The sequence below is a fragment of the Bos taurus genome, chromosome 5 (assembly GCF_002263795.3).
Source record: "Bos taurus isolate L1 Dominette 01449 registration number 42190680 breed Hereford chromosome 5, ARS-UCD2.0, whole genome shotgun sequence".
In the NCBI taxonomy this organism is placed as follows: Eukaryota; Metazoa; Chordata; class Mammalia; order Artiodactyla; family Bovidae; genus Bos; species Bos taurus.
In genome coordinates this window covers 55,384,102-55,397,793 of record NC_037332.1, presented here as the reverse complement: position 1 = coordinate 55,397,793, position 13,692 = coordinate 55,384,102, and the positions used below count along the sequence as shown (strand labels likewise).

General features: G+C 39.5%; 1 pseudogene; it reads right to left on the bottom strand.

Annotated features, from left to right (window-relative positions):
* LOC101904412 (thymidylate synthase-like) overlaps positions 1 to 13,692 on the bottom strand; it is an 81,174-nt pseudogene that overhangs the window by 52,461 nt on the left and 15,021 nt on the right.

The window sequence follows — 13,692 nt, the reverse complement described above, 5'->3', positions numbered from 1 at the left end:
TAGTCAATAAAGCAGAAGTAGATGTTTTTCTGGAACTCTCTTGCTTTTCAACAACTCTATTGCTTTTCAACAATCCAGTGGATGTTGGCAAGTTGATCTCTGGTTCCTCTGGCTTTTCTAAATCCAGCTTGAACATCTGGAAGTTCACGGTTCACATACTGTTGAAGCCTGGCTTGGAGAATTTTGAGCATTACTTTGCTAGCGTGTGAGATGAGTGCAAATGTGCGGTAGTTTGAGCATTCTTTGGCATTGCCTTTCTTTGGGATTGGAATGAAAACTGACCTTTTCCAGTCCTGTGGCCACTGCTGAGTTTTCCAAATTTGTTGGCATATTGAGTGTAGCACTTTCACAGCATCATCTTTCAGGATTTGAAATAGCTCAACTGGAATTCCATCACCTCTACTAACTTAGTTTGTAGTGATGCTTTCTAACGCCCACTTGACTTCACAGTGCACAAACAAAACATCTCTCTGAGTGATTTTGTTTCCTTTCTAGAAGCCAGAAATTGATTGGATTATAGAGAAAAAAAATTTTTTTTCCTCCCTTTGAGTGAGAAAAAATTTACAGATCGTCTAACTCATATTCTCTTTCAATGTTCAGTTTTCTCACTTATGCAGCTTTTAGTTTTTAATGAAAAGTAAAATTTTAAAAAAGCAATCCATAAATTATTGTATGTTCTTAAGAATTTAAGCAATACAGAAGTAAGGACATAGAGCAACAGGAAAAAGTACTTTTATTTTTAATATAACTTAATTTTTTAAAAATTTACTTTTAAAATTGAATATAATTGCTTATATGGAATTTAAATTGGAATATAATTGCTTATCCAGTGGTCCTGTATGGATGTGAGAGTTGGACTATAAAGAAAGCTGAGCACCGAAGAATTGATGCTTTTCAACTGTGGTGTTGGAGAAGACTCTTGAGAGTCCCTTGGACTGCAAGGAGATCCAACCAGTCCATCCTAAAGGAAATCAGTCCCGACTATTCATTGGAAGGACTGATGCCAAAGCTGAAACTCCAGTACTTTGGCCACCGGATATGAAGAACTGACTCATTTGCAAAGACCCTGATGCTGGGAAAGATTGAAGGCAGGAGGAGAAGGGGCAGACAGAGGATGAGATGGTTGAATGGCATCACCAACTCAATGGACATGAGTTTGAGTAGGCTCTGGGAGTTGGTGATGGACAGGGAGGCCTGTCATCCTGCAGTCTACGGGGTCACAAAGAGTCAAACATGACTGAGCAATTGAACTGACTGACTGTTAATTGCTTCATTATGTTGTGTTGGTTTCTGCTGTACAACGATGTGAGACAGCTATGAGTGAGTGAAGTCGCTCAGTCATGTCCAACTCTTTGCGACCCTGTGGACTGTAGCGCTCCAGGCTCCTCTGTCCATGGGATTTTCCAGGCAAGAATACTGGAGTGGGTTGCCATTTCCTTCTCCAGGGGATCTTCCCAACCCAGGGATCGAACCTAGGTCTCCTGTATTGCAGGCAGATGCTTTATCCTCTGAGCCACCAGAGACAGCTATAAGTATATGTATATTCTCAGATAGTAAAAAATTTGCCTGCAATGCAGGAGACATGGGTTCGATCTCTAGGTCAGGAAGATCCCTTGAAGAAGAGAATGGCAATCCATTCCAATATTCTTGCCTGGAGAATTCGATGGATAGACCCTGGGGTTGGAGAGAGTTGGACAGGACTGAGTGACTAACACCTACCATTCCCTCTTAAGCCCCCCTCCCATTCCACCCTGACCCCAACCCTCTTGGTCATCACAGAGCACCCAGCTGAGCTCCCTTTGTTATACAGAAGCTTCCCAGGAACCATCTATTTTACTATGGTAGTGTATATATGTCAATGCTACTGATAGCTTACAGTGAATGGTGTCTGATTTGTGATCTCCAAAGAAGATTTAGCTTCGGGACCAGGGACCAGGCTTGATCACTCAAGAGCTTTTGTGTAGCAGAGTTTTATTAAAGTAAGAAAAGGAACAGAGAAAGCTTCTGACATAGACATCAGAAGGGGGATGGACAGTGCCCCCCTCGCTAGACTTTAGCAAGGGAATTATATACTTTTAAAATTGGTTATTACAATAAATCAAAAGAATGTCTCAAGGTTGTAAATATTTTACCAGACCCACTCCCATAAGGTACATTTTAAGATAACAGGATTAGTCAGAAGGGTTTCAGGAAGGAGAAACTGTCCTCAAGCAGGATACATTGTTGTTATATAATCCCTAGTAGAGTTTGAACTGAGTTGTTTGTTGTGTAATCATCAGTTCGGGGCTTAAAGAAAAAAATGTTTTATGTGACTAAGACTAAAGAATGTAGAGGAAAAAGATGTTTGTCCTTTCCTCCTCCCTGAGAATTCCAGAGCCCTATCTCCTCAAGAACCCCAGGCCCCCCTCTCCTGGGGATCTGAGCTCCCTGGACTTCTTACCGACCTACCTAGGAATTGACTCTCACTACTTTCTCAATTTGCCCCACTCTCTCCTTCCCATGCTGTGTCTACAAGTCCATTCTCTCTGTCTGCATCTCTGTTCCTGCCCTGCAAATAGGTTGGTTCTTCTAGATTCCATATATATGTTAATACACGATATTTGTTTTTCAGAAGGTTCTCAGGAAGGTTCTTTAAAATGTATCCTTTTCCTAAACCACCTCTTCCTCAGCAGTGATTGCTATGAGAGTTTGATGTGTATTTTTTAGACCCTTTCCTGTGTATTTACATACATATGTATGCACTGTAACTTGAATTTCTTATTTTTTAACATGAGTGAAAATATTACATGTATTGTTTTGCAATTGCCTATTCTTTTTGAATGACCTTAATTTTTTTTCATGTCACTACATATAAATCTACCTTATTCTATCTGAGCTCTGCTCAGTGTTACAAAACGTGTGTGGAAGAAACCACAGTTATACATACTTTGCCAGTAAGCCCTTGATTTTGTCCAGGTAAAGGATGGCATCATCAACTCGATGGACATGGTGTGAGCAAGCTCTGGGAGTTGGTGATGGACAGGGAGGCCTGGCATGCCGCAGTCCGTGGGGTCGCAAAGAGTCAGACATGACTGAGCGACTGAACTGAACTGACTGAAAGGGCAAATATCTCTTGTTCTCAGAGAAGATAGGCCTTTTCTCCAGCCAGTCGGTCCCCTTTGCAAGTATGTACTTTCTACCCTTTGTAATAGCTAAAGAGACCGTGTGACACAATCTGGAGTATGAAATGTGAGGGGAAGTTGGCAGAGAGGTGTCCAGGGAATCTCTATTCCTTGAAAAAAGGCAAAAGCATCACGAGGAGGTTTATCTCTGCCCTGGCCATTCTCACATCCTCCACTTCCTGCTTTGAAGTCAGTTGCAATTTATGGAGCTTGAAACTATCTTGAGGCCTCAAGGCCACAGGCATAAGGCTGCAAAGTCACCATGCCAAGCTTATTATTTCATTTTTCTGTCTAACAAGCCACGTTGAAATCACAGTGGATTACAAGTGTAAACTTTTGTTTCCACACTCAGAGGTATGCGAGCGATCTCTGGCTCTGCTGGGCTCATTTCAGACTGGCTGGGTGTGGCTCCAAGTTGGGTGTTAGGTTCAGGTCTGTTTATGTATTTCCTCATTTTCCTTGCATCAGTAGCTCTCTAATGTAGTTCTTTTTATGAAGCAACACAGGAGTGCAAGAAGGTGAGTAGAAACACAAGATGCTTATGATCTTGGCTTAGAATTGGCATATACACAGTTACTTCCACTCACATTCAACTGGCTAATCAAGGTTGCAAGGCCAAGTCTAACATCAGCCTGTTATAGCACACTGCAAGGTTACACTGCAGACAAAGAGAGTGAAGAGCTGAGAACATAATCAGTCAGTACTCAAAGATGGAGGAGTTGAGGGATGAAAAGATGCTGGGTCCTTGATGACAAAGTGGAGCAGCTGAGCAAACAGTGGTATGAGTTTTATGCAGAGCTTGTTATATGATTAAAAAAAAAAACAGAAAAAAGAGTCCCTATTTATTTAAGGCACAATTTCTGCTGGTAGTTGAAGACACTTCAAAATGATAAAATAAATAAATTATTTGTTACTGATGGACATTTAAGTCATTTCCAATTTTCCATTATTACAATGCTACAATGAACATTTTATATACAACATGACCTAAATGTATGTGTATTTCTATCAGATGGGTTCTTAGATACAGAATTGCTGAGCAGAAGAGTATTTACATTTAAAATTTGATAGATAACATCAGATTGTCCTCCACAAGATTTTGTCAGTTCATTTTTCACACCATTACTAATCCTGCTGTTATCACATTAAAAAATGCTTTCAGTTTGATGGGTGAAATATAGTTCTGTTTCATTTGCACTGATTAGTGAAATTAAATGTCTTTTCATGTATTTATTGGCCATTTGTATTTCTTATTGTGTGATTTGCACAATACCCTTTGCTCATTTTTCTATTGTGTTTTCATTTTCTCTTAGTAATTGGTAGAAGATTATTCTATTTTGTGCTTCTCATTTTGTCTGTTTTTACACATATGATAGATATTTTCTGTCACTTATTTGTCTTATCATCTTTAAAATTTTTTTAATTAAATATTGCAGATACAAAGCAGTATACATGAAACGTGTTTAATCTCCAAAGAATGACAATAGAATAAATTGCCAGGAATTCATGACCCAGTTTGAAAACTTGTACTTCCTCATTACTCATGAAGTCTTGCATGTGTCCCTTGGGTTCCACCCTCTTTTCTCCACATTCAGAACAATCACAACCCTGAATTTTGAGTTTATCATTCTCTTATTTTTCCATGTGGTTTTGCTACATAAATCTGTGTCTGCAAATAAGATAGTACTTAGCTTACATGTTTCTGACATATAAATATAATCATATTGTAAGTTTTCTTTGACAACTGTTTACACTCAACATGTTTCTAAGGTTCATCCACTTTTTTTTTGCATGTAGCTATAGCTCATGTCAGCAAAGAATTCCATTACATGAAATATCATAATTTATCCATTCCTCTAGAAAACAGTGGTGTTCTGAACATTGTTAGTTGGTGCCCACGTGCAAGAGCTTCTCAAGTTTATCCAGGAGTGAAGTTGATAGGCCCTGCATTGTGTGAACCTTAAGATAAACTATATAAATGTCAAAGTGATTTTTACCAATTTACCCTCCCTACCAGCAGATATCACTGCTTCTGTTATCCCACATCTTTGCCAACACTTGACAACATTATCTTTAAATTTTTGCAAATCTTGCAGGAGTAAAGTCATAACTTATGGCTCTAAGCCAGAACTTATTGCATTTTCCTAATTACTAAAAAACAACAGATTGGTTCCAAATTGGGAAAGGAGTACGTCAAGGCTGTATATTGTCACCCTGCTTATTTAACTTACATGCAGAGTACATCATGAGAAACGCTGGGCTGGATGAAGCACAAACTGGAATCAAGATTGCCGGGAGAAATATCAATAAGCTCAGATATGCAGATGACACCACCTTTATGGCAGAAAGCAAATAAGAACTAAAGAGCCTCTTGAGGAAAGTGAAAGAGGAGAATGAAAAAGTTGGCTTAAAACTCAACATTCAGAAACCTAAGATCATGGCATCCGGTTCCATCACTTCATGGCAAATAGATGGGGAATCAATGGAAACAGTGAGAGACAGCCGACAGAGGATGAGATGGTTGGATGGCGTCACTGACCTGATGGACATGAGTTTGAGTATGCTCTGGGAGTTGGTGATGGACAGGGAGGCCTGTTGTGCTGCAGTCCATGGGGTCTCCAAGAGTTGGACACGACTGAGTGACTGAACTGAACTGAATTGAATTTCTTTTCCTGTGCTTGTTGAATGTTTTTTATCTTCCTCTTCCACAAAACTTCTGTTCATCCTTCCTCATTTTTCTATAAGATTGCTTGTGTTTTCCTTATTTATTTGTATTCGTTCCATATATAGTCTAGATCTGAACATTTTGTCATTTTTTCAGGTCCTTACTCTGTGCCTTGCCTTTTCACTCTCTTAATGGTATCTTTTGGTGAACAGAATTTCTTAATTTTAACCTACTTAAACTTACCCATTGTTATTGGTAGGAGTGTGTGTGTGTGTGTGTGTGTGTTTGTGTATACACATATGTGTACTTTACTAAAGAAATCCTTCCCTTCCCTAATATCATAAAGATAATCTTTGAGATTTTCACCCAAACATTTTACGGTTTTGCCTTTTACATTTAACTTTTTAATCCATATAGAATTGAGTTTTGTGGGTATGGTGAGATTTCTCACCCCTTTTTTAATATGGATAACTAGTTGGGGCAGCATAATCATGGCATCTGGTCTCATCACTTCATGGCAAATAGATGGGGAAACAGAGGAAACAGTGGCTGACTTTATTTCTCTGGGCTCCAAAATCACTGCAGATGGTGATTGCAGCCATGAAATTAGAAGACGCTTAACTCCTTGGAAGGAAAGTTATGACGAACATAGATAGCATATTAAAAAGCAGAGACATTACTTTGCCAACAAAGGTCTATTTAGTCAAGGCTACGGTTTTTCCAGTAGTCATGTACGGATGTGAGAGTTGGACTATAAAGAAAGCTGAGCACTGAAGAATTGGTGCTTTTGAACTGTGGTGTTGGAGAAGACTCTTGAGAGTCCCTTGGACTGCAAGGAAATCCAACCAGTCCATCCTAAAGGAGATGAGTCCTGGATGTTCAATGGAAGGACTGATGTTGAAGCTGAAATTCCAATACTTTGGCCACCTGATGCGAAGAACTGACTCATCAGAAAAGACCCTGATGCTGGGAAAGATTGAGGGCAGGAGGAGAAGGGGACGACAGAGGATGAAATGCTTGGATGGCATCACCGACTCGATGGACATGGGTTTGGGTGAACTCTGGGAGTTGGTGATGGACAGGGAGGCCTGGCGTGCTGCGGTTCATGGGGTCGCAAAGAGTCGGACACGACTGAGCGACTGAACTGAACTGAATCCATTGGAAATCCAGCTTTCTCCCACTGCCCTGTGATTCCACATCTCTGCTATTAATATAAATCACATTCCAAACACATGGGGCTGTTTCTGGTTTTCTATCCTGTCCTAGTGGTGTATTTGTCTTTTCCAATGCAAATACCACAATATATTCATTAACATAGCTTCAAGTATCACTTAAAAAACAACTTCTCCCACCTAATTCTTCCTCAGGCATACCTTAGGCTTTATGGGATGTTTTCTATTCCATATTCTTTTAGAATTAGCTTGTCAAGACTCAGAAGACTCCCTACAGTTTTGACTGTCTTGAATCCATAAATTAAGTTGAAGAGAATTGACATCTTTTTAATAATGATTCTCTTTATACATTAACATGGCCTCAATTTATTTAGATATTTTTAATGTCTATTAATAAAAGTTTATAATTTTTTCTTATAAAGATCTTTGGTATGTTTATTTTTATATTCTTCACATTTTTAAAATGCCATAAATTATATCTTTTAAAAAAACTATGCATTTGAACTCTTTTCTGTTGGTTTAGAAGGACAATTGATTTTATATTCAGATCTCATGTTAAGTTCTACTGTTTATTAAAAAAAATCTGGAATTTTTTTCAGAGGTTTCTGTATAGATAATATATCATACACAAGTAGTTTCTTCCTTTCTAGTACTTAAATTCATTTCTTTCATTTTCTTGCCTTACTTCACTGACTTAGATCTCCCATTGCATCTCACTTTATCTTCTTTGCTTTTTAATGATTGTTTCATTATTTTCAACTTCTTTGTCTCTCTGTTCCATATTCTTGCTGACTTCTTCAGGATTATAGTCTATTTCATAAATGCTCTTTCAGTGGGTCTAGCCACACAGTAAACTTGTTTACTGAGTTTTAAATTTTAATTATGAGATTTTTAATTTCTAAGGATTCTATTAAAAATTTTTCTAAAGTCTTTCTCTGAATGCAGAACGTTTCTTTATTACAGCAAGATATAAAACAAATAAACATTAAATGTTCATAACCACACTAGCCATTATTATGACTGATGGTATTATTCAGCTTGCTCAAATTTGGGGGAATAGCTATATGCCACTCTTGAAATTCACTGACCATGTGGTGATGTTGAAGGGCACACTGAGGCCCTGTCTCCCGACCTCTGGTACAGCCAGCAGGTCAGCTCACGGTTCCCACATAGAAAGGCAAAGGGTATGGCACAGAGGCAGGGTCAAGAGGCGGGTTACGAGAGGAAGATCTTTTGGATTCCAAGCAGACAGGATGATTCTTGTTTTCAGGGCTGGTTTTGATTGTGTCAATCACCTTCAAAGTTGATTATTCCTTGATCTGAATAATCTGAATCCACATCTTTGTATGTGAAAGTGAAGTCGCTCAGTCGTGTCTGACTCTTTGAGACCCCATGGACTGTAGCCTACCAGGCTCCTCCGTCTATGGGATTTTCCAGGCAAGAATACTGGAGTGGGTTGCTATTTCCTTCTCCAGGAGATCTTCCCAACCCAGGGATTGAACCCGAGTCTCCTGCATTGTAGGCAGATGCTTTACCGCCTGAGCCACCAGGGAAGTCCTTTGTATATGGAGCCCCCAAGCCTCCACTGAAATCTGTAAACTGGCCTTCACCCCCTTCTTTTCTGGTGAAGAGTTCCAGGCTGTCCAAGAAATCTCAGGACCCATGGGAATCCTAGATTTTCACCCTGCTTGGAAGGCATCTCCTTAATGTTTGTGGATCCCTTGATTGATAAACCACAACGCCTTGCAAACACCCTTTCAGAAAACACGTTTGAGTGTCAGCAGGGGAAATTCACCTCTCAGTCTGTAGCACACATGTGTTAGGAATACTGACAATGAGCCGGTGAGGGTGTGGTCATTCTTTGGCAGTCACAACGAAGGACATGATAAATCTATCAGTTCAATTCAGTTCATTTCAGTCACTCAGTCGTGTCCGAATCTTTGTGACCCCATTGACCGCAGCACACCAGGCCTCTCTGTCCATCACTGACTCTCAGAGTTCACCCAAACTCACGTCCATTGAGTCAGTGATGCCATCCAACCATCTCATCCTCTGTCAGCCCCTTCTCCTCCTGCCTTCAATCTTTCCCAGCATTAGGGTCTTTTCCGATGAGTCAGTTCTTTGCATCAGGTGGCCAAAGTACTGGAGTTTCAGCTTCAGCATCAGTCCTTCCAATGAATATTCAGGACTGATCTCCTTTAGGATGGACTGGTTTGATCTCCTTGCAGTCCAAGGGACTCTCAAGAGTCTTCTCTAACACCATAGTTCAAAAGCATCAATTCTTTGGTGCTCAGCTTTTTTTATAGTCCAATTCTCACATCCATACATGACTACTGGAAAAACTAAAGCTTTGATTAGACGGACATTTGTTGGCAAAGTAATGTGTCTTCTTTTTAATATGCTATCTAGGTTGGTGATAACTTTTCTTCCAAGGAGCAAATGTCTTTTAATTTCATGGCTGCAGTCACCATATGCAGTGATTTTTGGAGCCCCTCAAAATAAAGTCTCTCACTGTTTCCATTGTTTTCCCATCTATTTACCAAAGCAAAACCAACACTCAGTTGTGGATGTGACTGGTGACGGAAGTGAAGTCCGATGCTATAAACGGCAATATTGCATAGGAACCTCTGAAATGTTAGGTACATGAATCAAGGCAAATTGGAAGTGGTCAAACAGGAGATGGCAAGAATGAACATCGACATTTTAGGAATCAGTGAAATAAAATGGACTGGAATGGGTGAATTTAACTCAGATGACCTTTATATCTACTACTGTAGGCAAAAATCCCTTAGAAGAAATGGAGTGTCCATCATAGTGAACAAAAGAGTTCAAAATGCAGTACTTAGATGCAATCTCAAAAATTACAGAATGATCTCTGTTCGTTTCCAAAGCAAACCATTCAATATCACAGTAATCTAAGTCTATATCCCAACCAGTAATGCTGAAGAAGCTGAAGTTGAATGTTTCTATGAAGACCTACAAGACCTTCTAGAACTAACACCCAAAAAAGATGTCCTTTTCATTATAGGGGACTGGAATGCAAAAGCAGGAAGTCAAAAATACGTGGAGTAACAGGCAAATTTGGCCTTGGAGTACAAAATGAAGCACGGCAAAGGCTAGTAGAGTTCTGCCAAGAGAACACACTGGTCATAGCAAACACCCTCTTCCAACAACACAAGAGAAGACTCTACACACGGACATCATCAGATGGTCAACACTGAAATCAGATTGATTATGTTCTTTGCAGCCAAAGATGGAGAAGCTCTATACAGTCAGCAAAAACACGGCCGGGAGCTGACTGTGGCTCAGATCATGAACTCCTTATTGCCAAATTCAGACTTAAATTGAAGAAAGTAGGGAAAACTACTAGATCATCCAGGTATCCAATCAGGTATCTATCCCTGATACTTAAGCTCCCTGTAGGGCAGCAGCCACTGCAGACTGGGGGCCTGGGGGATGGCTGACTGCGGGCAAGGTGGCCCTGCCCCTTCCTGTCCCTCTTTTCCTGCCATAGCTCCAGAGATTCCACTTCTTCCTGTGAGTACTGAAGTCTTTTTCTTCTTAGTCATAGTTTCAACCCTCCCTTTTAAATTTTTAAACAAAAGTAAACGTACTTGTAGGTTTCTTCCTATATTTGAAGTTTACAAGTTAGTTTATGTCGTCTGCTGTTTCTGCTGCCTTTCACAGTGAGTTAAATGCTTCCCTGGTTTGGGATTTGTGACTCTGACTTCCTATTTTTATCCGTGAGAATTTTTCATGCCTACATTGAAGGTGGGTTCTTTTAGGGTTTTCATTAGTTTCTGCTAGATGTCCAGGGCATTACCAATGTGAGATCACTTTATTCTGAAGTATCTGTTTAAGTTTTCTCACTCCAAGGTATTATTTGTTTGGGCTACACGCTTTAGAAAGAATCAGCTTGTGTTAAGAATTCTCAAGGGAGATTCACGCCCTCCACACCTACCCCCAAACTAGTGACAGCATTTAGGGCAGGCAGGCAATTTTATTTGCTGCCTCCTTGAACTGGGGCTGGCTGATTTCTACTTCACTCTGATATTGTGAGTGTGGCCTTTTGTGATTCAGGGGGAAATCTCTTATAGAGCCTCCCACTTTAGACTGACCCTTATGATCTTTAAGGTCAGAAAATGAAGTTTAAGGACTCTGGGGTTTGGCAAATGCCGTCAGAGTAAATGTCAAATTTGGGGCTCTGCTTCTCTGTGTTTCCCGTTTCTCTTGATTTTTGGGTTTTGAGGACTCTTTGTTTTCTTGACAAGCCCATACTTGCATTAAAAAAAAAAGATGTTTTCAATATTCCATCCAGAGTTTTTAATTGCTATGGAACAGCATTCTTGGCAGAGGCAAGCTGGGGTGCTTCTCTTTACTTAGGTTAGCCTTAGGAGACAAGAATTCCTTCCTTCTGGCCCTGGCCCTGAGTTGTTTTCCTTGACAACTTGACAAATCTCAGTGTAACATCTGCATCTCCTCTGTGAACATGCATATGATCTCCTCTGATAATGAACTTGTTTCAATGACTTTTAAGTATTTTTAAAATTTTGCCATATGCCTCAGTGAAATTGACCTTACTTGGAACTACAGCAAAATGTGTAAATGGTTTCTCTTTGGGTACTTTAAATATACTGTCTTAAATGGAAATTTCCCAGTGAAACTTGTTTATGAACAGAAATCAGTGTTGAGAAATGATGGCATATGAAATAAAATCTGGAGGAAATGTCTTGCTTATTTCTACTATGAAGAGCAGTACCCTTGATTATAATATAGATTTACCTCTATCTACTTATCTTTTTGCATAGGATGAATATACTCATCATTGTAGAAAGAGATATTCCCCACTTGTTTCAATCCTTGACCTAACCGTTCTGGCAACTGTCTGCCTTCCTGGTTGGACTGGACAGGGACTGAGAAGAATAAGAGAGTTTGAAGGGCTTTCAAATGTCTTGAAAGATCTTAGGAATAATGATGTCATGTGGGAGGACTGAACTCAGTTCCCAGTTCCAGTGCTGGGGAATGATGATGACACGTGGTTACCCTAGACCTGAATGTGATGAACAGGGATGCAGCAGCTTCGATCTATCTCAGTAGACATTTCAGAAAGTTTCTTTCCTTTTTTTTCAGATTTAAAAGCCAAAATGATACAAATTGGGGAAATTTTCTCCCTCAAGAACAGATCAAGCCTATTGTAAATGGTGGATTATATCCAAGCAATTTGTTTAATATTGTCATTATTTATACAACAGTTGTGACTTGCAAGATCTTCCATCTTCATTGCTGCATGTGGGATCTTTTAGTTGCAGAAAGCAGGATCTAGTTTCCTGACCAGGGATTGAGCTCAGTCCCCTGGCATCGGGAGCTTGGAGTCTTTAGCCATTAGACCAGCAGAGAAGTGCTGGCTCCTATTAATTCTCAATGTAGATTACTGATATTGCTTCAGGTTGTGTATGTGAATGCATATATAAAAACTCTGCTACCTAGGAACCTTCAAGCTGCAAACTTTCAAAGGTGGGAAATGTGCATCTGGTTTCAGCATGGAACCAGAACCTATGCCATCAATGTCAGGCATGAGTGAAATTGAAGCTTGCCTTCCATCTCCTACTGCTGATGATCCTTTGGCTCTACCATCTCCCACCTCCTCTCCCTCCTCTAGTCAGTAACTCTTCTTGTCTGTTCACTTGATGCCAACTCCTGTACTACTGTTGTACTCTATTATTATGCTTTTCAAGGTATTGTACTGAAAGATTAAGCCTATTTTATTTTTTGTGTGTTTTTTTTTTAATGTATTATTTGTGTGAAAAGTATTATGAACCTATTACAGTACAGTACTATGTACCCAGTTGTGTCAGTTGGGTACCTAGGCTTCCTTTGTTGGACTTGTCAGTCAACTGAACAAATGGAACGTGGTATCAGAATGGAATGCATTAGTATGGAGGGGACTTTCTGTATTAGATATGTATGTGTGTGTGTAGCTTTGGGATGGTATCCATTCCACCCTCCTATATTTCTCTCTTAATCTCTATTACAACCAGCAAGACAGATCACCCAGAACCAGTTTCCGTTAGTCTTTGTCTGATTCATTCATTTCATTCGAAAAATATTTGAGTGTCTCCCTTGAGCCCAGTGCTGTGCCATTCAGATTTACTTAGGTCAATAAGTATTGTACAATCTATATTTGCTAGATACTGCTGGATGAATAACATACCCTCCTTGGACTCAAGAAAATCAGTTTTGTTAGATAGAAAAATTTAAATTTTGGGAAAAATCATTTGGCAGTTTTGTATTGACACAAAAATATAGGTTCTCTAACTTGCTGCTTGTGAAAACCTCATCGTGTGTAACTAGGAATTCTCTTTAATCCAAATGAACTAGGAAACTGTTACTTGTTCGCATTCTCTTTATTTTACCTCTTTCTGAGACACTGTAAGGTATAATGTCTCCTTTCCTTTTAGTATTTAGCAAATAAGATGTATGATTATATAATTTCCAGTATACATAAATGACCCATGCCAAAAACAAAGGAATTTTATCTTGTGTCTTACAGTGGGGAATGTTACAGGTGGTGATATTTTCCAAGATCCTATAAGGATTTGACAGGAAACAAAGGAACAACGCCCAGGTATTGATTGGACACCAAACAAAGCTAGTGGAGGTGGTATTCCATCTGAGTTATTTAAAATCCTAAAAG